Genomic DNA, 26,865 nt, shown 5'->3' with positions numbered 1-26,865 from the left:
TATCAAAGTGGCTGTTAATATAGAGAAAAGAACTTACCTGTCTTTTATGTAATGAATGTGCTACCTCATTAATCTCTAAAACATTTCCTTTAATATTTAGCATTCCCATATCTAAATATTTATTCGCTATATACACATAATCAACTGAAGCATAAAAACTTAACATTAAATTTCCCTGGACATTTAAACATCGATTACAAATTTGTAATCAAGATCTAATGCAAACAAATAATTAAAACTATGAATCTAATAAACAAGATTCTCTTACATGCACTAAACACATTAAGAAACAGACAACACATGCACAAAATGTCATGTTGATTACAGAGGTGATCACACTATGGGGAAATGGTCTTCTGAGACACTGAAAAGCCAGAGGGAAGACACTGTTTTCTTCTCTCGTGTAAGGCGTCTTACTCATGCTGTGTAGCTTGAATCTAGGAGGTGGTCTATGAGCATATTTTCAATTCTGCGCGTGTATGTTGGCATAAATTCTTCCTGGATGACAATACTTAATCCTATAGCAAAACACACACAGGGGCTGTGGTGGGCTGGAATGAGCTTGGGTCTGTCCATCCTCCACCCTAAAGATTACTTTCAAAAGGACTGTCTTCTATCAGGAGTTCTGGGGCCCACGGGCTGCACTACAGATGTGTTTAGCTACTCCTACCCATTACTAGCCCCAGACTTCTGGTGACATTCTGCATCCTTAGCTAATTCTGTTAGAAACTTTACAGAGAGAGGGAGAGCAAGAGTAAGAATGAGAAAGATCTCCCCCTACTAATGTGTAGCCCCATCTGAAAAGTTGCCTACAGTTGCGCCGCTAAAACTGGTATAAAACAAGCACTAATACTGTGAATTTCCATTTGTTTCTTTATTCTCTTTGTTCTAATCTTTACTCCCAATTTATAGTTTCCCAAGTATTACAATAATTTTTAGAGGATATGATTTCTAGACTTAGGCAGAGTCAATGAATTTATAAAAGCCTCAAGAGTTGAAAAGTTTGTAGGTTTGGGAGTTCTGGCACAGAATCAGCCATTCCTTGGAGTCCCCCTTGACTGCATAGTCCAAAAGGGTTTACCAGCACATCTGAATTCCAGCCACAGGGTGGGGAGAAGGGGAAGGAGAGAAGGGAGATTGATCCCTTCCTACTTTTAAGGGCTTGATCTATAGTCCTTTATATCACTCTGCTTATTTTCTTTCAGGCACTTGGCCACACTGGCAGCAAGGGAGGCTGGAAATAGCCTAGCCAGGTGCCCAGACAAACATCGAGTATCTTATTATTCTAAAAGAAGGGGAAAACTAGCACTTGGGTGATGCCCAACCATGTCTGACACTATCCATTCTTCCAGCCACCAAATGTTTATTGTGGGCCCTCATCTTCTCACATCTAGACACTTTTACCCCTTCTCCAAGGGAGATAAGCCACAAATCCCAAATGCTTTGATTAGCTCAAAACCAGGAACTCCTGAGTGCTAAGCCATTAGAGTCAGGTGTAGTTCCTGTTGGTAACCCAACTCAAAGAAACAGGGGATCTCCTGCAACTTTTCTACACCAATAGACGATGCTAGGTAGGAATAAGAAACCTGCAAAAATAAAAGAACCATTTGGAAGAGGAATACAAAGAAAAGACATGTGCGTTTCTGTGATCATAGCAATGGTCAAATCCCACCGAGTGGGAACAGAAAAGACTTTTCTTCTTTTGCCAATCAGTGAATCACTTGAGGAGTCACTCTGGCAATCCTGGTTCTGTCCCCCAGGGAAACCTCTCTTGGCTGACATTCTCTGTGGCTATTGACTTTCCCCTTGGGAGGATATATTTTGTCCACCTGAGATGGCATTCCAGGCTCACGCCCTTTGTGTGTGTGTGTGTTGGTGCAGGGGGTGCTACAGTACTGTCACAGTCACTTCCTGCAGGTGTCGGGGTGGAGCTGCCTCTGGGCCAAGGGCTTTTTGGCAAGTCAGCCTTGTAGTTTCCAGGGCAACACATTTCCCCAAGAAGCCCAAGTAGGCTGTAGGTCTATTTGTTCAAATAAGAACAGCCAAGATCCGATTTGGCCTAGGTTCATCTAAAAACTTTATTTCCTAACCTCCATGCTCTGCCCAGCTCCGATGTCTCAATCTACGTTGTCCCGAGTCTACCTGAACAAACAGGCTTGGGTAGGAAGGCAACATCCTTTGCTGCTGCCGTGTGGCAGGGAACTCTGGAGAGTGGTGCTTGAGAAAAGCTTGGGGACAAAGTCTTATTTTTTGCTAAAGCTCCTTAGACCGCTCACCCTACCCTGCAGGGGACTCCCGTGGCGTCATCAGATCTCTCTCCGTCTGTCCACTGTGTGGTGCTCTGGGTTTATTCCCACCCAGGCCAACTCCACCAGCATTCCTAAGCCTACAGAGTACCAATTTTAGAGGAGGAACACACACACGATTGCTTCCGGTGTCCATGCATAAAATCTTAGGGAGGTTGCTGATTGCCCCAATTTATGTCTCCTGCCTACCCTGGATCAGTCGCTAATGCCCAGGAGATGGAGGTCTTTGGTTAGCCTGAGTCATTTGGCACCATAGTGTGGGGCATCATGACTGGGGGACCTGGCTAGGACCACATAAAGGGCAGAACAGTAGGCTTCCCTGCCATGGCTTCCCTCCACCCAAAATGAGGGAGGTACTATTAGAAGAGGAAAGAAATTGTGTTTGGCAAGAAAAAAAATAACAGAGACCCAGCAGGGGTCTGGAAGGCTTAGCAAAGCTGGTAGAACTACCAAGTCACGCTTAACTTTTAGTTTCATTTCATGAGATTTGTTAAAAACCCAGGCCGTTATCTCTTGCACTGTCCCTTACCAGGAGCTCCTGTTGCTTTGGACAGGGTGGACCAGGATGGAAATCCCGTAGAGACAAGAAAGCGTTATTTCCTCTTCCACACGTTGGTGGTCCCCCTGGGTGTGGTGCTCCCCCCACGGCCCTGTCCCTGGTCCTGCCCGCAGCGGGAACAAAGTTCCTCTCGCCTCTCCTCCTCTTCTCTTTGCCTCCCTCTCCAAGACGGTGTCTCTCATCCTGGTGTCCTTGCACTGATGGGGCAGCTGAGAGCCTCTGGGTGTGGGGTTAGGCCTGCAGCTGGAGGAGAGGAACTGGGCTTGGCAGAAAGCAAGCAGGGTTACAATAAAATCATTTATCCCCAGAGGGAGGTGGGAGAGGGCGGAGGCCACCGTCTTCCGCACCAGCCCAGCTAGAGAGTGTTCTGGCCTGGACCCCACTTGCTGTCCACAGTCCCCACCCCACCCCCACTCTCCCACCTGATCCCACTCTCTCCCAACTGATTTTTCCCTTCACCCACCTGTTCATCCCTAGAGATTTCCAAGCACGAATGAGCACCATGCCCACAAAGCTGCCCAACTCCACATGTTGGAGAAGCCGTCATAATGATTTAGCCCTTGGACAATGTTTGTTCTTTTGAAATTGGGCCCCTCCATCCTCTCGTGCTTCCTGCGCCTATCTGCCCCGAGTGCCTGGCTCTAGCGTCCCTGTGCTTTGGCACATCTCCCACAGCCAGTAGGATGGTGAGAGGCAGATGTGGGCGAGAAGGTGCAGTGGAGCAGTGCAAGTGCTGAGAGGCTTGGAGAGATGTTTTTCCCGATTCTTGCCATGTCTTACTTCTCCCTCCAAAGCAGCCTCACCGTTAGGATCCAGATCATGAGAAGCAGGCAGTCCTCTGGAGTAGGGGTTCCTAAATCCAGGCCCCTTCAATGCTGAGGCAGCTGTGGGCTTCCTATCTTAAGTCCCCCAACCTGGGTTCAACCCACCACCCTCGGGGCAAATGCAGTTGTGTCTGGAAATCAGGAGTAACAGAGTTCTGAAAGACACTCACTGTACCCTAAAGGGTTTTTAGCAAGCTAATATCAGGCGGAAAGTAGGTTGGGAATTTGCTATTCTTCAAGGTTCCTAAAGTCAGAAGGCCCATTTGTAGCCACTGGTGGGGAAGCTGGGTCCTGCTCCATCCTCTTCCACCGCCTTGCTGTGGCTGATTGCGCTTTGAGAAGTTGGCCATGCAATACCTCTCATCCTGAAAACTCTTCTGCTCTGTGACTTTGCCACTCCTCCAACAAGTGGTAGAGTTGTTTTGCCACCTCCCTGAAGCCAGGCAGGCCTAAGGATTGCTTTGGCTAAAGGGATTTAGTGCAAGGGATGCTGTGCTACCTCGGGCACAGCCCTTCACTGGCCTGGGTTTTGCTTTCTTGGAAGGGTTCTGGGTTCTTCCTCTTGGAAGGCAGCCAGCCACTCTGTAAGGAGATGGTCTATCCCTTGAGACCCCTATGCTGTGAGCAGCCCACGAAGCCCACCTGGAGAGGCCCTGACAGTGAAATGTCCCATGGGGCCCTGAGGCACTAGACATGGGAACATTTAAGTATGCAGAATTATAACTTAATTTCTATGATTTTATTCTTATATCTCTTTCTCCTATGCCCCCCAAAGCTTGAATCCTAATGGCATTAACATAATCACTTATCCACTTTATCTTACAATATACCTATAAACACTTCAAATAGAGTGATCCCAATGTTGTTAGTAGAATATTTGAGATTGTGATCTTGAAAAAATAACTTTTCATTCTTTTTGCCTTTACAATATACTCATTTAGGGCAAGATTTCCCAACCCCATCACTACATTTGGGGCTGGATAAGTCTCTTTATGGGAACACACTGTGCATTATAGCCTCTACCCCCATTTAGAGGCCAGTAGCAACCCTCCAGTTGTGATGGCCAAAAATGTCCCCAGACATTGCCAAATGTTCATGGGGGAGGGGGGGTGGGAGCTGTCCCAGGTTAAAGACTCCTGCTCTAGGGATATATAGTCACAATATTGAGTTTACCATCTTTTGAAGTTATTTTTTTTTTGTATGACTATGCTGGCAACTTAACTATAGGTTTGTTTGTTTTCAGGTTTTAGAGAGAGCTCTTTACTTGTTTAATATTTATCAAATATTTATATTGTCCCAAAGTCAAATTTTATAGCCAGGTAGGTTTTTTTTCCCTAGTTTAATTTTTTTAAATCATGTAAAATGTAATATTTAATACCAATACTGTCACAGAAGTTTCAGTTGTGTCTCCAGCCTGTTCCTATCTTTTTTTTTTAAAGATTTTATTTATTAATGAGAGATATAGAGAAAGAGAGAGAAGGAGAGCAGCCAGAGACACAGGCAGAGGGAGGAGCAGGCTCCATGCAGGGAGCCCAATGTGGGACTCGATCCCAGGTCTCCAGGATCACGCCCTGGGCTGAAGGCGGCGCTAAACCGCTGAGCCACCCGGGCTGCCCTCCTGTCTTTCTTTTACAACAACCATTCTCATTACGTTGGGGAAATATAAATAAGTATGGATTTATATGTGTTCATATGCATGTTGACTTATATTTATTACCCCCTTTCTTGTACAAAAGTTACCACACAGAGCACTGTTGTATATATCCACAAGCAAGTATTTCTATCCCTTTTGAGAATGTTGCGAGACTTGCCTGGGATGTGTTCATAAAGATGCCTCAGGAGAGGTTGAGACAGTGTAGAAAGAGTGTAGGAGGGAGCTGGCCCAAACCTCCACCTTTCCACAGGTGCCAGCTACTGGATTCTGTTAGAGGAGGTTCATCAAGGGTGAAAGTTAGCCACCTCACCTCTGTTCCTTGTCAAAATAACCATGGGCGACAGTTTATATGGGTAAGTTTGTTACTTTTTATGATGAAAGCTTCCAAACAGGAACAAAACTAGAGAATACAGTAAACAATGTTCTCATCACCTGGTTTCACCACACCTGTTTTACCTAGTGCAACCTATTTTTGCTGAAGTTGTAACACAAACCCCACATAGTACGCCATTTCACTCTTACAGCCATCCTTTTAAAAGAGTCAAGGGAAAAAAATAAAAATAAAAGAGTCAAGGGCAAGGACCTGGGTAGAGCATTTTCTCACAGAATGACGTCACTCTCACACCTATCTATTCAAGATAACGTGAATTTGTTACTATCACGCACTATTGAGTCCAAATGTATAATTCCTTTGTCATCTAAAACAAAAACAAAACCCCAACAACTGTCTTTAACTGTTAGTTCAAATCAGGGTCTAAACAAAGTTTGCTCGCTGGCTTTGGGGGAGCCCGCTCTGGGACATGCCCTGAGAGAACATGAGCCCAAAGCACACTGGGTGGCTGGAAACAAACCTTGAAGCCTCACAAGATACGGCTCCTGATGGGTTTGACCCCAGATCCTTGGGGTTTTTTAAAACACCCGTGTTCCCCCTCAGACCTCTCCAAGTTGAATATTGTCAGTTTCTTCCATCATTTCTTTCCTCCTTCCCTATCGTCTTCTGCCCACACTCTCCAGGTGATTAATGTCCTTAGCAGACCCACTACAAGGCGATGGTCTCCTCAAGCCATCAATCCTCCGAGCAGCACTGGTGTCCCTACCTTAGAGATAAGGAAAGCCAATAACTTCTTGGGTGGGTGTCTTGGGTCTTCAGCTCAACATTAGTTATAAATTCCAGAGCTAGGCCAACACAAAAAACTCACGGCTTTGGCTGATTCTTCTGTTTGGAGCATGAACAAGCCATTTTGGTTCTAACCTTTGTTTGGTTCCTACTAAAATCCCATTTCACTACTTGGTCACTAGTGAACATCTAGGTGCCCATCCAGCAGAGTATGGTTACGTGCTTGGGTCCTGGAGTCTCAGAAGCAAGGCTTAGTGGTTAGATGCAGAAACTCTGCAGCCAGGGTTTCCAAGTTTAAATTCCAAGCCTGCCAACTCTGAGCTGACTTGGACAATTTATTTAATCTTTTTCTCCATTTGTTTCTCTACAAATGAGCATGGTGACAAAACCAACCTCATTAGGCTGCTGTGAGGATTAAATCAATTCTTGTAAGGTTCAGGGTATGGCGCCTTACACTGCATTATACGTGTTTGCTACTATTCTTATTCTGCATCCACCACTTGGGTCCTGAGCGAGTCATCCAGCTGGAATATGTCTCTGATTCCTTATCTCTTGTTATAATGGGACCTACCAAGAGGAATATGAGGAAAGTCAAGGAGACAATTCACAAGCTGAAAAAGAGTGTCTGGCACATAATAAGGACTCAATAAATATTAGCTATGATTAATTTGGCGCTTTAGACTCACTGTGGTACAGATCCCAGGCCAGAAAGTCAGGAGTGCCAGAAATGACGGCATCTCTTTATTTTCAACAAATCAACTTGATTCTGTCTTTGACGTCATACTGCCTCAGTCCTTCTTGGTTTCTCATCCCCGAGTCCTCTAGAGTTTGTGCCAGGGATCCGGCATCTTACATGACATCCCAGTTTCTGGAGGGTCCTACTGGTCATCAGTCCCCCACCAAGATGTCTGTGGCCTCTGACCAGAAGGTCTCTGCCACTTCTGTGCCACACTTGAGACCCAAGGTCTTAGCCGAGCCTGTGGGCCCCTGCCCAGGGCCAAGGCTCCTGGTTCATTGTTTCCAGCCACAGGCTTGGCAGGCTACCGAGACTCGAGATCTCTCTTACCTCTTGCCGAAGTCTCTGGAAATCTCTTCTTAATCCATAGGAAAGTCTTTTGTACTCAAACCATGTTCACTTCAATGAGTCTTAGAAATAAAAATCTGGGTACAAATATCTCAGAAACACAAACGCAGGGCCTGCCACATGCCTGAGTGGGAGCAAGGAAGGGTGACAATGGGAGGAGGGCATCCTACATCACCATATCACAGAGCCCTCTCCCCCACATCTGTCCACATGAGCCACTGCATGAGCCCCTCATAGGCACAGGGCACAGGTGAGGGCAAGTTCTGATCTACCTCTGAACGCTGCCCTCAATGAACTATTCCTTTGGAGGACTTGTTCTCAAGCAGGGGTAATGTGGGCCCCCAGGGGACATTTGGCCATGTCTCGAGACATTTTCGGTTGTCACACTGAACGGGGTAGTGTCTCAGGCACCTAGTGGGTAGAGGCCGGAGGTGCTGCTAACACCCTACAATGGACAGGAGAGCAAAGATTGATGCGGCCCCAAATGTCAATAGTGACGAGGATGGGACAGGACAACTGTCTCACAAGGCAGAAGAAAACAAGACAATTGTCCCGGAGGCTCGTCCAACAGAGATCACTGAGGGGAACCTCTCTAATCAGAAGGAATATTCCTGGGAGGGTTTTTTTGTTTTTTTGTTTTTAATCACAGAGGAATGACCTGGGAATAAGAAGGAGCTGAAACTTTAGCTCATAGTCTTTTCCACACAACTTGAGACATTAGTAGTCTAGAAAAGATGTGGAGAGCTAACCCTAGCCAGCTCCCTCAGGCCTGGCAAACGGAGCTAGAGCAGGTTACTGGCATGAGGTCCGGGGTCAGAGAAGCGCCCTCATAGGGCCTTGGGGACAGCAGGGGTGCAGCTGGGGGCTGCCTTCTCCAACTCAGGTCTCTGACGCTGAGTGACCAGTGACCAGGAGGCTCAGATGAGGAAACTGTTCCTGAGGTTCTTGATCCTGGCCTCACGGCAAGTTTGCCCAGGGACTCTGAGAGCTGCAGAGAAGGGCCCAGGTGGGGCTTTTTTTTTTTTTTTTTTTTTTTTTAACTCTGTTGGTAATTTTAATGTCAGGTAGATTAAGAGATTTGTTTTATTACAAAAAAATCATGTCTCCTTGCTTTTGCTGTGGAATATAATCCAGAACTATTTCCATGGTGGCTGTTTTGGGTGGAAAAGGAAGAGTGGGGGGGGGTGGAGAAGAAGAGTGGGGGGGAGAGGAAGAGTGGGTGGGAGAGGAAGAGTGGGTAGAGGTGGTAGCATTTGTGTCTGGTCTGGAAAGACCAGATGCTCTGGCTCAGCAGAGTGGGGAAGTGCTTCTCTGATGACCTTGACCGCAGAGGGCATGCGGTGAAAACCATGGGATGGGGAAGTGCCCTGTTTCAGATTTCAGACATTAAAGGGGTCCTGTTACCCAAGATGTGAAGATCTGTATTTAGAAAATAGACCAAGTCCAGGGCTTACTATTCACTTTTATTTTTAGCCTCTTCTAGGACATGGGGAATAAAATTTGATTTACAGAAAACCAGCATTCTTAATGGCAGACGAGCCAAGAACTTCAAGGGTCATCTCTTTATTTCCTGCTCTAGTTGGGAGTGAGGGGAGTCCTCAGCCCACCCCCTCGATATTCTGGCAGGGTTCTCTCGGAGGCTACAGCCAGCCCCTGAGCCACCTTGTCTCCTCTGATGGCTTCAGTGCCAGCTCTACACTGCTGACCCCCAGTTCCATTCCTCAGATGACCTTTCTCCAGCTGAGCTATCCTGCTTCCTCCTGGGTAGAGAACATTCTCAAACTCCACATGTCAACAACCACTGAATCATTCCCCTCTCTGGTCTCCCAAGCTGGATTTTCTATCCCAGTGACTAGCAGGCAAATCCACACTTCCTCCTTCTCCCTCACCACCCCCACTCGCCCAGAGCCACTCATTCCAGAAGGTTCTCTGTCCTCAACATCTCCTGCTTCAATCTTGTGCTGTCCTTCCCCCAGTGCCTCCATGCTAGCTCAGGACATGACCGTTTCACACCTAGACTGTGGCAAGAGTCTCCCATGTGGCCCTTTTGGTCCACGTCTGCTCCCTCTACCTTATTCTCTATCCTGAAACTAGAGTCATCTAAGATGTGCCATTGATGAGTTTATGACTTGTGGAATATTTACTGTATGTGAGTTACTGTGCTGAGCTCTTTACATGCATAATCTTTTTAAGAAACCTCCCTAAAAACTATGTGAAAAAGACCTTCATTATCCCCATTTCAGAGATATGGAAACTGGGACACAGAGAGGTTAAGTATCTTGTCTGGGGTCACACAGCCATTAAAAGGGAAAGTCTGCTCCAATGTTACTCTCTGGTTTAGAATCTTTCAGTGACTCCCCCCAAATACTGACCTTCTGGGCAAAATGCACACTTTCAGCTTGGTCACAGGGTTCTTTGTGACCTAGGCTCTGCCTCTCTGTCTGGATTTATCACTCACCACACTTCACCCTGACCTCTGGGGCTCCAGCTTTGAGGAGCTGCCTACAACTGCTCAGAGCACCCATGCCTACTGTTCTTGTCTTCGTTCAAGTTGTTTGTTCCTCCAAGATGCTTTCCCCATCCAGTCTGTGTGGCAGACACATCTCCCAAAGTTCAACTTAAAGGAGGTTCATGCCTCCCCCCATGGAACCTTTCCAGAGTGTGTTCGCACCCTGCCCCCAATCCCTTGGAGAACTGACCTCTTACTCCTTTGGGCTTGGCTGTAACCAGGCTACGCACTATGACTTCACCACCAGCGGGCAGGGCAGGGGCCGGGTCTCCATGCACTAGTGCTATATGGATATTTACCGTGGGTGCTGGTGGCCTCGTTAATTGAGGCTGCCTGGAGAGGGTGTTTCTCACTGTCTCAGTGGTGTGGGCAATACTGATTGGGTGTGAATGTCACCCACTTGCCTGATCTCCAGGAGACTGAACCGAGGGAGCTGGGGGATGGCCTTTGGAGCCTGGGGAATGGCTCCCCCGGGCCAACAGAAAGACCAAGAAAGGTGGGAAGAGTTGGCCAGTGTCCTTTGAGTTCTAAATTCCTCAAATTCCCCCAAAGGTCTTGTGAAGCTAGAGCGGCTCCACGATGCAGTGGAGAGAGCCAGGTGGGGACTCCTGGCCCAGGCTCTAGTGTCCCGTGGCTTTGGCCAGTCCCTTTCCTGTGGGGTCGGGGCCCATCCCAGGCTTCTCCCAGCCGGCCAGCTCCTGTGGGACTCTTCCCAGGCCACTTCCGAGGACCTTCCCCCGCCCCACGTTTGGTCCTCAGAAGCTGTGCCTCACTCCTGAACTCACTGCTTGGGCGAATCTGCTACTGTCCCTGGCTTTAAAGTCCTTCATTTTAGAAGGGAGCAATCGTCCTTGCTATCCATGCAGCACACTTAGCAGTGGGCACCAGGGGAGAACCTGGAAGAAGTGCTTTCATTTCCTCGGGACCGAGGATGTAGAGGAAACTCCACGGAGAACGAATATTGAGTCATAATTTAAGCCCAAGCTGTCGGGGGCTGGTCTGGGGACCGTGGCTGCATGCTGTCCCCGTTTTCCTTCTGCACTTGTCGGGCCTGAGGCCTGACACAGCTGAGGGAGCCCAGCAGGCGGGAGGGGTGTCCAGAACCCGCCGCCCACCTGGACTCCCCCTGCCACAACCCCCCACCCCCGGGCCATCTGTCCCCCAGCTGCAGCTGCAGGTGAGCAGGGCGGGACTGCGCCTCTTGTGGGTTCGTGGAGGCACGCAGAAGGGGTGTCTCAAAAGCCCTGGGCCGGTCTCTACAAGGAGCCCTATCTTTGTTGACAATGCATCTTGTTGCTCTCTTAGATAATCTCATCCTTCCATTCTTCTTCCACAGGGCCACAACGGTGCCCTCCCTTGGCCCTCTGAGCCGTTGCAAACGTGCCTCAAGGAATTTGTATTACTCTGGTTCTTATCACCATAATTTGTGTATGTGCCTTGGCCCTGCACCCTCTAATCCTTAGCTGCCTGTGTTACTCACCTTCATATTCTCAGCATCTAGCATGGAGCCTGGCTCCGGTGGGGACTGCCTACATGTTGAATCGACATCGCTGGGAGATAATGGACCTCGGCCACACAACCTCCCAATGTGTTCTCGGTGCTTCCCTCATTACTTGTCACACCATTATTATTCTATTACTACTACTATATATTACTTACTCTCTGGAATAGTATCTATTATTACAATATATTGTTGTAATATATTACTAATATACTGTAACTCTGGGCAAAAGCATTAATAGGGTCATATGAAAAGGAGATCAACATGACTCTGATGACACATCTCTCTTTTCACCCTCTTTGCTCCTTCTCCCTTGCTTTATTGGACCTTTGCACATGCTGTTCCCCCTTCCTTTCATTCTTCCTCCTCCAACTCACCCTTTAGAACCCAGCCCACATATCACCCACTCACCTGATCTCCGGGAGACTGAACACGTCTCCCTGGAGTTTTTAGACCATCTTCTGTTATGAGACACAGAATTATTACGTCTCTTTATGTGTCTGTCTCTTCCACTAGAATGCCAGCTCCTTGAAGGCAGAGCCTGAGTCCCTTTCTGTGCCTAGAACCAGGAACATGTGGAACACATGCATCCACTCACACATTCAACCAATGCTCTTTGAATGCCGACCATGTGCCAGGCACTGGTGTCACACCAACAAATAAACTATCCTTGTGGTAGCCAACCTCCAAGATGGCCCCCAACGATCCTCATCTCCAGTATTCATGCCCTTATATGGTTTCCTCCTACCTGAATGGAGATTGGACTATATGACTCACAGGATATGGCAGGAGTGAGGCTATGTGACTTTAAAGCTCTGTAGTAGAAGATTCAATCATGGGCAGCACTGATGGCCCAGAGGTTTAGTGCCACCTTTGACCCGGGGTGTGATCCTGGAGACCCAGGATAGAGTCCCACGTCAGGCTCCCTGCCTGGAGACTGCTTCTCCCTCTGCCTGTGTCTCTGCCTCTCTCTCTCTCTCTCTCTCTCAAAAATAAATAAAATCTTTAAAAAAAGATTTGATCATAAAAGTGTTTTCAGCTCCCTCCATGGTCCCTTGGATTGCCAGCTGCCATATCAGGAAGACAGTCAATGTAGCCCCAACCAATGTCCCAACCAAAAGAAGAACCAACTAGGCAGCAACTGTGAGCCATGTGAGTGAGCCACCTTGGAAATGGATTCCCCAGGCTCTCTCAAGCCTTCAGATAATGGCAGCCCCAATGGCATGTGGAAGGTCCTGAGCCACAGATACCAGGATTCTTGTTATTTTAAAGCACTAAGTTTGGAGATGATTTGTTATGCAGCGCTAGATAACTGATACACTCCCATTATAATGGAGCTTAAATTCTAGGGGAAGAATTAAAGGAATATGATCTATTCCTTCATTTATTCAGTATCACTAGATCCTGCCAGCTGTTGAGATTACAGTGGCAAGCAAGATGCTAGACAAAGTTCCTTGTGAGGTCTATGCTCTAGTGTGGGAGACAGAAAATAAACGAGTACATTTTATTAAAAATTCGGTCATAAGTGCTAAGAATAAAAGAACAGCAAGATGGATAAAAGGGAACTGCAATTTAGGTTGTCTATTTCGTACTAAGCATTTTTCATCTTTATGTTGTTTCATACCTCAAAAGACTTCAAAGTAGGTACTTTATCCCCATATTACAGATGAGAAAATTGAAGGCCAGAAAAGTGCAATGATACAGCCAGTGTCACACAGGTCTGGTCTTTGGCTCACCCAGAATGGAATCCGGGCTGTGTGGACTCCAAAGCCAGGGCTCTCTGGCTGACCATTCTGGATTTCCCTTTTAGTCCTCATGCTGGGGCTCTGCCTTCAGCACAACCAGGACTCAGCATTGACTTGGAACACATTGGTAGGAGGAGGGCTGGGAAACGATCTGTAGACAGGACTGCCACAGGTGATCAGGGGGCCTAGACTACCCCTTCCTCTAACTCCGGAAAATACCTCAGTGGCTGCAGATCCACCCACTGGCTGCAGAGATCCTCCCAATCCCCTAAACTTTAGCTGTTCTCGCCTATAAATGGTGATGTCCTCTCCCACAAAGTTCTTTCCTACCCATTTCCATTTCTGCTCTTGAAAGGCCACTTCATTTGCACTGAAGGAGCTGCGGTTCTTCCTGCCAACCTCATACCCCTCACATACCGTCTGCTCCTCCTCATCCATTGTAACTCCCCAGTGCCTCTTGCCCCTTGTCATTTTTTTTTCTTTCTGTTCTTGTGCCAAGACCACTAGATGGAGATATACTAAAACTTACTGGACCCTTAAGTGCTAAGCACTATTCTGTGGGCTCTTCCTGCAGGGTTTTTGTTGAATTCAGATGACAACCCTTTGTAGACATCCCATTATTTTCCTCATGGAGGTTAAGGTTCAAGGTCATTCAGCTACTAGGGTGGGATTCAAACCCACATCTCTTCGAATCCAGACTTCCTTGTTTAATCAAGATCACACTCAGAACTGGAAGAAATCTGAAGTGGGGGGATTTCAGAGGTCATCTTGTCCATTCCTTTGCCCCAGGAAGGGCCAAATCCAGATTATCTCCAGAAGGTTACAAATAACTATCTTAAATTAGTGCTAGAGGAAAAAAGAAAATCCTGAACAGCTCATTACAGCTTATACAAAGATTTGCACGTTTAACATTCTTATTAAGGTCTAACATAAGTCATTCATTTGCTAAACATTTATTAGGTGTCTCCTGTGTGTTAAGCTGGGTGCTGTGATGGGGTTAGGCATGTGTATGCATTATCATGGAAGTATGGGGCCGGGAAACTGAACAGATCGGCAGGTCAGGGATACCCCCAGGTGCTGCTAAGTGAACCATGACAATCTTGTAGGGGTCAGGCAGCACAGAAGGGCATCCAGACAGATGGAACAATGCATTAAAGTCAGGCAGAGGTGACTGAGAGAGACTTGCTTCTGCATTTGGCTAGAGTTTACAGGAAGTGCTGGGGAGGGATGAGCAATGGGATTAAGAGATAAGCAGGGGCCAGATCAGTGCCAAGGTAAGGAATTTGCTCTTTATCTGGAAAGGACTGGGGAGTAATTTCAAGGGTTTTGAGTAAGGTACTGACATAATCAGATTTGCAGGGTAGAAAAATTAATCCATCAGTGGTATGGACGATGAAGGGGAAAGACCGATTAGGTAGGATGTTGTAATGGTTTGGCCAAGAGATGATGAGTAGCTAAGAGGGGGAAAGGTGGAAGAGACATGGGGGAGAGATTTATGAGTAGACAAGTTAAGACTTGGCAACTGCTGGTTTGTAGGGGGGACAGGGAAGAAGGAAGGTACAGGAACTGATTCACCAGGCTTCCTGGCTCAGGCACATGGCTGGGTGGTGGTGCCACGTGCTGAGATGGTGATCAGGAGGAGGAACAGGTTTGGGGCAGAGTTTCCAAGATCTTACGCCTAGACCCCCTAAAGCAATCCTAATTTTAGATGAAGAAATTGAGACTCAAAAAGCTGATGTGATTTACTCAAATTTACCTAGCCAGAATGGTGTCAGAGGTGGGACTCAAATCTAGGTCTTTTTTTTTTTTCTGGAATTACTGTCTAAGCAGATTTACTTTGCAAGAAATGTAAGGAGGCCTTAACACAGAGTAATTAATGTGTGGTGAGCAAACATTTGCATACGTTGACTTGCCATTTTTATATTCATTCATTCATTCATTCATTCGACAAAACTTATTGAGCACCTACCATGTGCCATGTATGTGGGATGCAGTGGTGAATATGACAGGCAAGGACCCCACCTGCATTGGACCTCATTTCCCCTCTTCTAAGGAGCTAGACAATACACAAATCAGCAAATATTGACAAAATACACCATCAGAGTGCAGGGAAAGTGGCAGGAATGACAGTGGGGATCCAGAAAGGCCTAGGACCTGATATTTGATCAAGACCAAAGTGATGAGGGAAAGTCAAAGATCTAAGGAAAGGGGGGGTCGCGGTAGAGGGGACTTTCAATGCAAAGCCCTGAGGTAGGAACAAGCTTGAACTGAATATTCAAGGAATCACAAGGAAGCCAGTGTTCCAAGAAAAGAGTGAGTACAGATGAGAATCGTAGCAGATGGAATTGGAGGCAGGGGGCCAGAGCCTGTAGGATTGTGAGACATGATCAGTAGTTGAGATTTGTTGTAGGTGTGATAGGAAGGTTTGGAGCAGGGCTGTGACATCATCTATTTTTAAATTTTCCTTTTTCTTTCAAGGTACTTGTAGATTCACAGGCAGTTATAGGAAATAATACAGAGGAATCCTGCTTACCTTTGTCCCATTTCCCTCCGACTGCAGCGTTGTGCTAAACTAAGTGCACTATCACACCCATGAGTGCTCACTGTGGTTTTAATTTGCATTTTCCTAATGGTAAGGTTGCTGAACAGTTTTCATGTTCTTATTTACCATCCATATATCCTCTTCAGTGAAATTTTTGTCTTTTGCTCATTATTTTTTTGAAAAAATTTTTAATAGTTTGTTGTTCACTTTTGAGAGCTCTTTACATATTCTAGACAAAAGTCCTTTGTCAGATAAGTGACTTCAAATATTTTCTTCTGGTATGCAGAGCAAGAGTTTTTAATTTTGATGAGGTCCAATTCATTACTTTTTCCTTTTATGGACTGTGCTCTGGGTGTAAGCCTAAGAACCCCGTGCTTAGCCCTAGTACCCATAGTTTGTCTGCTTTGGTCATGTTGGGAAGTGGAAGCATAAACTGACTACAGAAATGTAGAGCAGAACTGATGGCCCACCTGAACTAGGAGTGGGTGGCAAAGGGATGGGTGAATGAAGAGGCTTCAAGGTACTTTCTACTTGCTGGAGGGGGCTCGACAGTACAAGCTCCTTCCCTTTCTAGCTCAGGTTACATGGACGCAGAAGACGGTTATCTTGGCATTATGACCACAGGCCTAACCTTCTCCCTTCCTCAAGAATACTCAAAGACGCTGAAAAAAAAAAATAGTCTTTATTCCCCCAGTGCTTTATCCACAGCAATGTGCTCTTACGGCGTCATCGTGACTTCTCACAACAATTTGTAAGGAAGATATTATTATCCCCTTTTACAGAAGATACAATTGAGGCCCAGAGAAGGGCTGGGACTAAACATGAGTCTCTTGATTTCAAGAGTGACAATTATTCTTCTCTACCAGTGGACACTGAGTTTCCACCACTAATTGTTGCTTGAGGTCAATGGTCTGCAAAGGATGGCCTAAAAACCCCCTGAGGTGCCTCAGACCTTTTCAGAGAGTCTTCAAGGTCAAATAATACTAAGACCTTACTTGCCTTTTCACTGTGTTGACATTTTAACTAATGGTGGGAAAAACTGTCAATACCTTAGTGTGAATCAAGGCAGTGGCACCAACCTGTCCTGGTTGTCACTGTAGTCTTCATTCCCATCCACTCATGAGGGAAAATATAGCCAGTTTCACACCAAAATTGTGATTAAATGGGAACTATACAAAAAGCAATTCTGCTGTACACCAAAGCAAGAGGAATGGTGCTTCTACAGTGATTTGGGTTGCAAGCTGGACTATCCTCTTTTTTTTCCAACAGAATATAATCTGTACTTGATAGAAAGAATGAGTGACAAACTAGGTATTCAGCCTTGGACATAGGCTTCTTAACAAATGAGCAAAGTGAGGCTCTCACATAAAGGAAAGCAATCGATAGTATTTTCTGTTAATGATAAAATAGAGCTTTTGAATGAAAAAAAAAGGAAAAAAGCTAATTTACTCCTTTGAGCTTGACAGCTTTCCAATACCTATACTTTCCAATAATATCAGTGGTAATATTAATAAATGCGATTTATTGAAATTGCATAAAGAAATGTGCTTATACTTAGAGGAGCTGCATAACTCTAAACTCAAAGTATCCAACTGACCAGTACGTGGTGGTGGTGGTGCAAATCAGATTGGCACGGGTCAAAGATCCATTTGAAGTGTAAGATCCATCAGTGGGTTTTTATACAACAACGTATGAATGTTTCATTGATACAGTTTCAGATTCCACATTGCAACTAATCTTTGGGAAACTTCCACTTGTTGAGTTTTGTGGAGCATCAGGGAAGAATATCCACAACTATCTGAAGAGGTTATCAGAACACTCCTTGCTTTCCCCACTACCCAGCTGCAAGAGGCTGGACTTTCTACACATATTTCAACTGAAAAAAACGCATTGGAGGAGATGGGATGCAGAAGCCGAGTGGAGACTCCTGCTGTCTTCTATGAAGCCAGACAGCTTGATGCACAGCTGAGACCCAACCAGTCCCAGCCCCCTGTAACTTCTAGCTCTTCCCTGTAGAGTCAGAACATTTTGTCTACTGCTTAACTAACCACTGCCTCCTCAAACTATGGTCTCTGTCCTCCTGACCCTGGGAAGTTTCCGACACCTCCTAGGGGTGAAAATCAACTTCTCCTAATCTCCAGCTGTGCCCAGGGGACCAGGGGTGGTGTTTCCAAACTTCTAACCATCCCAGGACAGGGGTCCCAGTGCCCCCATGCTCTCCACTGCCCCTGGGAGCCTATGGCCAAGTAGACACTGTCTAACTCACCCTAGGTAGGGGTGTGGGCCCTCCAAATATAACTGATCCCCCCAGTGCAGGGGGTGGGGGTGTCTAAGCCCAAGATCTCCCAAGTCCCTGTCTCTAACTCCCAAAGAGGGTGCTGAGCCTCTTTAGTTTGGACCCACTTCCCAAACAGATAGGCAGATGATGTTGTTCATTGGAGACAAATTGGACAACCACCACCACCAAGCATCTTTCATGTTAAAGATCGAAAACTGTAAAATGATCTTTACCCTAAATCTTTATTTTTAAATTAATACATCTACATTTTTTAAAACCTTCAGTTTTAATTTCAGTTAATTGCAAATATCGCTAGGCACAACCCATATAAACAAAAGCTCTTTTAGGTCCTCAGTAATTTGTAGGAATATGTATATAGGGGGCCAAAAAGTTGAAGAACTGCTTTATGCTAAAATAGTGAAGGTTCTTATGGGTGGCTGTGAGCAAGTGATGCATTACCCGGGGGTCCCAGCTCCCCTGTGCTCTCCACTGTCCCCAGGAGCCTGTGGCCTAAGTAGACAAAATCTAACCTACCCTGGGTGTGGGTGGGGGCCCTCCATATACAACAGACATTGTCATCCTTTTCCAGATTATTCCCCAACTCCAGGCTTCAATATGACCCTAAAATAAGGCCCTTGACTTCAGGGGACAGATAAGCATGCTACAGGAGACCCATGGCTCTGATAAGAGCACACACCCTTTGTCCCTTTCCTGCTCTCCCTCTTGATGGAAAGAACATGGACCTTGAGTCAGGCTAACTTTGGTCTCAGTCTCAGCCCTGCTTTTAGCCCGCGAGGGGACCCTAGACAAGTCTCTCAATTCTCTGGTTTCCATAGAGCAATAACAATGCTTGTCTTTCCTTACTGAGACTGTTTTGAGGCATAAACAAAGGAATGGGGACAAATCTGTAGAGGCCTTACCAATGTGAGTGATGAACGTTGTCCAACAAAGAATTCCCATACACATCTATGACCATTCATTTCACAAATACTTACCCAAAATGTGGCCCAAGGCAGGCCTCGAATGCAAAAACAAGAACACACAGTTCCAGCCTCCAAGGAGCTCCTGGTTTAGCAGACAAGACAGTGTGATATGGTAAATTTGAATTCTCAACCAATTTCCCCCCCAAGCACCTGCTCCTGCTTCTCCACGCCTTATGACCCCTTCCTCCTGCAGACAACCAGATGGTGCTACATCTGTGCTTTGGCAAAGGGAAAGAATTCCAGAAAGAACTTTTGGCTGTTTGGTCAAAAGCCTGGCCTCGAGGAACCTCGAGGTTTAGAGATTACCAATGAGGAGGCAGCATAGAGCTTCCCTTTCCCTTCCATGACCAGAAACTGGCCTCTGTGGGCACCGTGGAGGGGAGATGTCAGTGGGGCCCCTGGGGCTCAGGATGAAAGGTCCCAGCCGAGGTGAACCAAGTGGAGCAGAATGGCGCAGCGCAGAGATCATTCCAACAAACACCATCCACCATCAGAACTGGGGAGCAAGGGTGGGGGGGTTCCTGGCAACCTATCAGCAACTCTAGCCTGTGCCCTTTGTATACCTCTGAGCAGCCCAGGTCACCAGTACCGGGGAGCCACGCTCTTCGTCGGGTGCTCTTTGCATCTGAACTTCTCTGCAACCAGCGTGTTGTCTGGTAACCAGTAAAAGAGGCGCCCAGGTGTGCACTCAAGACTTTGTTCAACTGCATTCCGACTACCCTCATAGAGATAAACCTTTCCTTTTTTGACGGCCTGAGGCTCTGAGTTGTTAAGGGGTAGAAGGGGAAACCTCAGAGGCTGGTGCTGGGGGTGATACCACAGGGAGCCAACCGGAGGGCCCCCCCCCCGCCCCCCGCCATTACCAGAGAGAGAAAAGCTTCAACAGAAATGGGCAGGGAGCAGCAAGAGTACAGAGGAAGTGACTCATTCTCCCAGGCTTTTCGGGGCAGGAAGCGGATGGGAGGAAAAAGGGTCAGGGAGGGCTTCACAGAGGAGGTGACATTTGAACTGGGTGTGGGTGTCTGGCCACCGGTCATCTCCCCAGAACTCAGCCTGCCCAGCTGAGGACAAAGAGTCCGGTTTCCTGGGAAAGAGGAACACACTGAGAAGCCCTCACTATGAGCCAGAAGTCAGGTAGAGATCTAGCAGGCACAGGCTCGTCTCTAGAAATTGTCGCATGGTTTTCTTCAGAGCACAGATATTATTACCTTATATTCGGTCCTATCCACTGACAAATAGTGATCGATACTCCCTGTGCTACCTTTAGGACGGGTAAGGGGCTACACCACAGTAGAAGAGCCACGGTTGACTTACTGAGTACTCAATGCACACCAGGCACAGTGCTTTGCATCTGCATTCATTATACCTTTCATCCCACAGGGGAGTGTTTTAATCCTGAATTTGTAGATAAGAAAATAGGCTAAAGTTCCAGCAGCTGGTTAAATGGCAGAAACAAGATTTAAACTTAAACGTGTACTCACTTTCTTTCTACCTGGACTCCAGCTTGGACAGCTTAGACTTTAGTTGGATAGCTAAGGAATAAGTGCTGAAAAGGGTAAATGATAACACAAGAGGTAAACTCATGTTTGGGTCAAGTGCCCTTGCACAGAACCTTGTGCTTACCCCGCTCAGAAAGCCCTGCTGATGCTCCCTCTAACTTGTACCTGTCCGTGTCTCTAAATCTCCACTCTGCCCGGCTATTATTCCATCTCTCACCTGGACCAAGCTCTAGACTGGACACAGAGTAGAAGGTCTTGACAGAAACAAAGTCGGTCCCTGCTTTTGGGTTTCCCATAGTCAGAAAGAGTGGCAGGGAGAGTCTGCTAAGTGTCCCCCAACATCCACTTGTCCTTCTATTAAAGCAACAGAATCCCTTGGGTTTTTAGCTGGGGAAACAGATGCTCAGAACCAAGACTGGGGCTCCTTGCCCATTTTGTAGCTACATGTGGTCATGTGACCAAGCTCTGACCAATGTGATTTGACCAGATAACTTTTGGCTCCAGCCCTTAGAGGAAAAAGGTGTGACTCCCCTTCCCCTTCCATCCTTTCCCCTGGCAGGGATGAGGACATGGTGTTGAGCTCTTTTGGACTATGTAGGTGAGGTGACAGCAATGGCAAAACAAGTGGCTCTGTGAAGCAGAGCTGCCCTTCCAATTCCACGTTTTACATGAGAGAGAAATTAAACTTCTTTCAAGTTGTGTGGAGATCATATAAACACCCAGTAAATACAGGGGGAGAAAAGATCGAAAAAACCATCACTCAAGTATGTACTTTGTAGAAGTACAAATTATAATAAATGCAATGAAAACTACATAGCATTTTTCCTGAGAGACTAGAACTTGGGAGTCAGGGTAGGGGGCAGCTAGCTTATAATTGTCAGTTAAGGAAGGTTTCTGGCTTAGTTCGGGCTACTATAACGAATACCACGACCTGGGTGGTTTAAACAACAGGCATTTATTTCTCACAGTTCTGGAGGCTGGGACGTCCAAATGAAGGTGTTAGCAGATTCCATGTCTGGTGAGAGTCTTCTTCTGGCTTGTAGACGGCTGCCTTCTCGTTGCGTCTTTACACGGCCAAGGGAGAGAGAGTTCTGGTCTCCTCCTGTTTTTTTTTTTCCTCCTGTTTTTATAAGGGTGCTAATCCCATCCTGAGGGGCCCGCTCTCATGACCTCATCTAAACCGAATTACCTCCCCAAGGCCCCACCTGCAAAGAGCATCGCTTTAGGAGTTAGCACTTTAAGACATGAATTGGAAGGCTCACGAAACTTCACTCGCGTATCGGCTGCTCTGAGAACCGGATGCTTATGCTGAGACCGACCCCATGGGTAGGATTTGGTCAGGGATTTAGAGGGACCAGGAAAGAGAATCTGTGAAGGCTCTGAGGCCAGAGACAATGTAGCCACTGCTGGGACCCCAAGAAGGGCCGTGGGAGCAGAGCCCCTCTGCCAAGTTCTTAGTTCTTGGGCTCGCTATCCTCCCCCTCCCAGGTGAAACAGCCTAGGCTCCTCAGCACCTAGACGTGGGGCTGCACAATGACTTTGGTCCAAATACCTCTTGAGGGGATGGCCTGGTGCCTCTAGAAAGAAAGATCTGGAGGACAGATGCAAACCTTCTCTCAGGAAAGAACTCCCAGAGTCAAGCCCAGAGAAGCTGAATCTGCAGTTGGGGCCCCAGAGGGGTGTGGGCCTGGGAGGAAGGGGAAGCCGAGGGTCAGAGAGGATCAAAAGGTGAGAAACCGGACAGGTGTGTAAGCTGAGGCTCCGAGGTGTTAGGCAGGACCTAGCCGCATGCCCAGAGCTGCTCCGTATTGAGGCCTTGATGTTGTGTGCGCATGTGTGGTTGTGGGTTCACTGCCACTTCTAAACTGTGCCACGCCCAGCAGCAAATGACTCTCAACACAGAATCTCTCTGCATCCTCACACGCTGACTTTATGAGTGAGGCATTATCTCCATTTTACAAATGAAGACGCTGAGGCTCAGAGAGGGGGAGGTCAGCCACCTGGTTCAAGGTCACCAAGTGGGTAGTGTTGACCTGGGGTGGGGGTAGAGCCAGGGCTTGTCTGACCTAGCACCGGAGTTCCCGTGGGGAAACACAACACATTCACCCTATCCAGGAGGTGACCTGACCACTTGGACAGGGTGTTGGAGACTCACCTGTCCAGGAGACCTTGGGCAGAGTATTGAAGACTCTTGGCCTGGGAACCAAAGATGGTCCACAGCTGTGTTCAGTTTGGCTGGTCCATGATTTAAACAAACAACTGAATGTGAATGCCTGTAGGCAGAGAAGGGACTCTGTAGATTATCATAATCTCCCCCACTTATTCTCACTTACTCCCTGCCTTGGCCCCAAAGACATCTCGGTGTTCGTGTAGCCTTCATTCTAGAAAAACCTTTCTTTAGCACCAGAAGCCAGTTGAGGAAGCTTTCCTGAGCCCCTCTTCCAGTCACTCTGGAAATACATTAGAGACTTGGAGCCTAAGTAGTTACCTAATACATTACATATCGAATATCTAATATCTACAACACAATGCTTTCTCCTATCAAGGAGGGTAACATGGGTAGGCAAGGATCTTGCTTTATGAACTAGCCATTATGTGCACGCTGCAAGCAAGTTAAGAAAAGACTGAACCGGCCGAGTCCTTGCCTGGAGTTCTTTAGGAACAAGAGGCAGTTGTGTTCTCTAGAGCTGGAACGTGGCAGGTGGGCAGCTGGGACATACCGAGGTAGAAAGCTCGAGGGAGCACGGTGTCTGAGAATTTCTGTGTCCTTTTCCTGCATTTTGCCAAGCTTGCTAGCTCTCTGCAGCTGAGTCTTAAAAGACCCCCGGGTTTCCCACTGTATACCCTATCTGTCAGGTCTGGAGTTGAACCAGGACACCACCATCAGGCCCGGAGTTTTCTTTCCAAAGCACTAGTCCCTGACCCCCTGGAGTGTTCGAAATTTGCAGACCTCTTGCCATTTAGAGTAGCCACCTTTTAGTTCAAGGGGTAGATAAAGGACTTTGAGTTCCTTTGGTTGCAAGTTGCCTTGGGCAAGGGAAGTTGTTTTCCTGCACTCAAAATAGCCATCTGTGTGTTAACTACTTTTTTTTTTTTTTAGATGAAAGCGACAACATTTTTTTTAAAAAACCAAGATAAATTGAAGCTGTCCATAGTATGTCTAGTGCAAAGCTATAATCGAGGGGTTTATGTTTCACGAATGCCCTGAAAATGAAAGTTTCACATAAAAGATGGGACTGAGTGCAGGCAAGATCTCAAAGAGAAAAGAGCACCCCTCTCTGTTAACTTGGGTTTACAATGAAGAGGAAGGCGCTCATCCTTATCCCAAGCCTCACCCCATGAAAATTAAGTCATGCTCCCATGAAATAGGCAGGAAGGGGTGGGGCTCCCGGGGCTTATGAAACTGCATCTCATTCAAACAGCAAAGTGAAATGCGCCTTGCCTAGGGTCACAGTCTAATTGCCTCTGAGTAAGCAGGTTCTGAACATGCTATTCTTCAAAATCTCCAACCTGCTTCCCTGCGCCTGTTTTGAATTTCCTCTTCTCTAACATATATTTATATCCTGCCTGTTACAAGCCGACAAGAACAATCACTAGCATTATCTGTTTCCTTTCAGATCCTGCTGTAATTCGCTTACCTTCTTCCCACGGGTCGTTTTCTTACCCCCCCACCCCCACCCCCACCCCCTTGGAATAAACCAAACTGTCTTATAAAGATGAAGGGAGAAAAGAGGTTGTGCTTTGGGACTTTATTTAAAAAACAAACAGCAACAACAAAGCCAAGGTTATTTGGTGCTGAGTACGCAAAGGAATGTAGTAAATTCGTGAGTTTATTTATTTATTCCCTCGAGAATTTACCATGTACCAGCCCTATGCCAGGCAGTATGGACAAAATGGAAAACCTGATATGGTCCCATTTGCTCAAGAAACTCAGAGGCTGCTGGAGCATGTAGACAAAACACACCTCAGACATTTGCAAGAGACTGGGGCTCTGTGAATGAGCTTGACTTGCTATTGTTGAAAAGCCCATTTTCAGGTTGTAGGCCCAAGGAGGAAGAAGGATGGTTTCTGTTGATCTGATCTGATTGAAGTTGTCGAGCCATTCTCATTACTAATAATAATGTATTAGGTCCTCCCAAACGACAGAGCAAGGCTTTCTGTGGACAATTGCCATCTGTCCAAGATCACCAGTGCCCCTGGCTTTAGCTTAAGGGACATGATCTTTGACTTATTTTCCTAATCCCGGGAGGGATGCACAGAGAGGAGTACAAAGCACAGGAGAGCTAGAAAGTGAGAGCACCGTGAGAAGCTTGTCAACTCCTCAGCCTGTCAGAAGGTTCTCTCTGTCTCTGTCTCATGTTCTGCATGTACTGCAGCACAGGCCTTGGAATTGCCTCCGTGGGAGCCATTCCAGGAGAGGGGCTGGCCTTCCATGAGGATGCGGGGAATCAGGGTTGCAAGGTCACCCACGCCGTCGCTCCCCTGCTTGGCACCCATGGCAAATATCAGCAACTGATATCAGGTCGCCTGATCTCAACCAGTGTTCCTCATCAGAATCAGAGAAGCAATATTGACTTTCTCAATTGTCCTAAGAATTTACATGACTCATCCCACTGTAGATGCACAGGGGAGAAATTAATTCCTTATCATCAGTGCCTCTGGGGCACTGGGGCTTCCTTCTCTGAGGAACCCTACGTGCAATCTGACCATCCTTCTCCACAGGTAACCCAAGGCAAGCAACCATCTATCCCAGCAGGTTGGTGAATGAGTGAGTGGAAGTTTATTTGCCACCCTGGACCATTTGGCAACCTGAGGGAACTAAAGGAAAGGCTACAGAAAGAGTATCCATAAACTCTTCCACTAGGGGCTTCTGAGAGCTCCTTTGGGTATAGCCCTGAAGTGCACTGGAAGACACAAAAGGAAACTGGGCATCGTAACAAACTTTCCTCATGACACCGCCATGTTTGCTGTATTTGTAGATACTGTGGCAGATGGAATTCCAGATGGATTCCTGCCCCAGGTGTACACACACCATAGAATCCCCTCCCTGAGAGAGTGAGGGGAGTGGGTGGGACCTGAGAGTATGGCGGCACTTCAGTCCTCTGGTTAGGTTACATTGTGTGACAAAGGCGAAGAGACTTCTCAGATGTCCCTCACTAGTTGACTCTGAGTTCATCAAATGGGAAGAGTATGACTCTGAGTTCATCAAATGGGAAGAGTATCCTGACCCAATCAGGTAAACACTTTAAATGAGGGTTTAGATGTCAGAAACAGAAGAGTCAGAGAGGTTCAAAGCCATAGACACCCTCCTCTATTGACCTTAAAGAAACAAATTGTCATGTGTGGAGAGGGTCACATGGCCAGGAACACTGGGTGGCCTCCAGGCACAGAGGGCCTTAGCCCTCCAGCTGCAAGGAACTGAATCCTGCCAACAACTGATGGGCTTGGAAGAAGACCCCGACCCTAAGATGTGATAGCAGCCCTGGCCACCAGCACTTGGATTTCAGCATTGGCAGACTCTGAGCCGAGAAAGCCAGGTGAGCCCATGAGAACTATGAGATAATAAATGGGCATTGCTTTTATTGCTAAACTGTGGTACCCAGTGATAGAACACTAATGCAGATCTTATTTACTGTAAGACCTGCCACTGGTTGTAAGACATACCACTGACATTTGGGGAGACAAAAAAAGCTCCAACATTAAATGTTCACAGCAGTTATAAGGCATACATTGTAAGACATCCGATTATAAAAAACAATAAAATGAGAAATGTGTATCTTAGTATTAAAAGAAGATGTCAGAAAAAAAAAGATGTCAGTATTATTACATTTGTGAAGCCCTAGAAATTTCCCAAGCCTTTCACACAAGATTTCTTTTTAAGTCAATATATATATATATATATATATATCACATTTTTATCCATCAATTGGTGGACACTTGGGCTTCTTCCATAACCTGGCTATTGTCAGTAACACTGCAATAGACCTAGGGGTGCATATATCTTTCTGAATTAGCTTTTCATATAAGATTTTTTTAAATCTTCCTTTGCCACTCTGTCATAATTGAAAGAGGAGGGGTCATGATGAAAAAGCTGAGGTGCAGAGAAGTTAAATGACTTAACCAATGTCACAACACCAGATAGAGCCAGGACCAGAATCTAGTCTTGCACTTTCCACCATACCAGGACCAGACCATTGCATTTCATTTTTGCCCATACCTAACACCCCTACAAAGTGAGACCATGCCACCAACAACCTTGTTCAA

General features: G+C 46.6%; 1 long non-coding RNA gene across 3 annotated transcripts in view; it reads left to right on the top strand.

The window, feature by feature from the left end:
* The window catches only part of LOC118352481 (uncharacterized), a 32,415-nt gene that overhangs the window by 375 nt on the left and 5,175 nt on the right, over window positions 1-26,865 (top strand). The window contains exons 1-2 of one of the 3 annotated variants that reach the window (XR_004809664.2): window positions 8,798-10,549; window positions 17,554-26,138. This is a non-coding gene — a long non-coding RNA (uncharacterized LOC118352481). Of the gene's footprint in view, window positions 1-8,783; window positions 26,139-26,865 lie in introns of those variants that run through there. The other 2 variants (XR_007401548.1, XR_007401547.1) reach the window with 2 other exon arrangements.

The sequence above is a fragment of the Canis lupus genome, chromosome 13 (genome assembly GCF_003254725.2).
Source record: "Canis lupus dingo isolate Sandy chromosome 13, ASM325472v2, whole genome shotgun sequence".
In the NCBI taxonomy this organism is placed as follows: Eukaryota; Metazoa; Chordata; class Mammalia; order Carnivora; family Canidae; genus Canis; species Canis lupus.
This window is presented reverse-complemented; position numbering and strand designations above follow the sequence as displayed.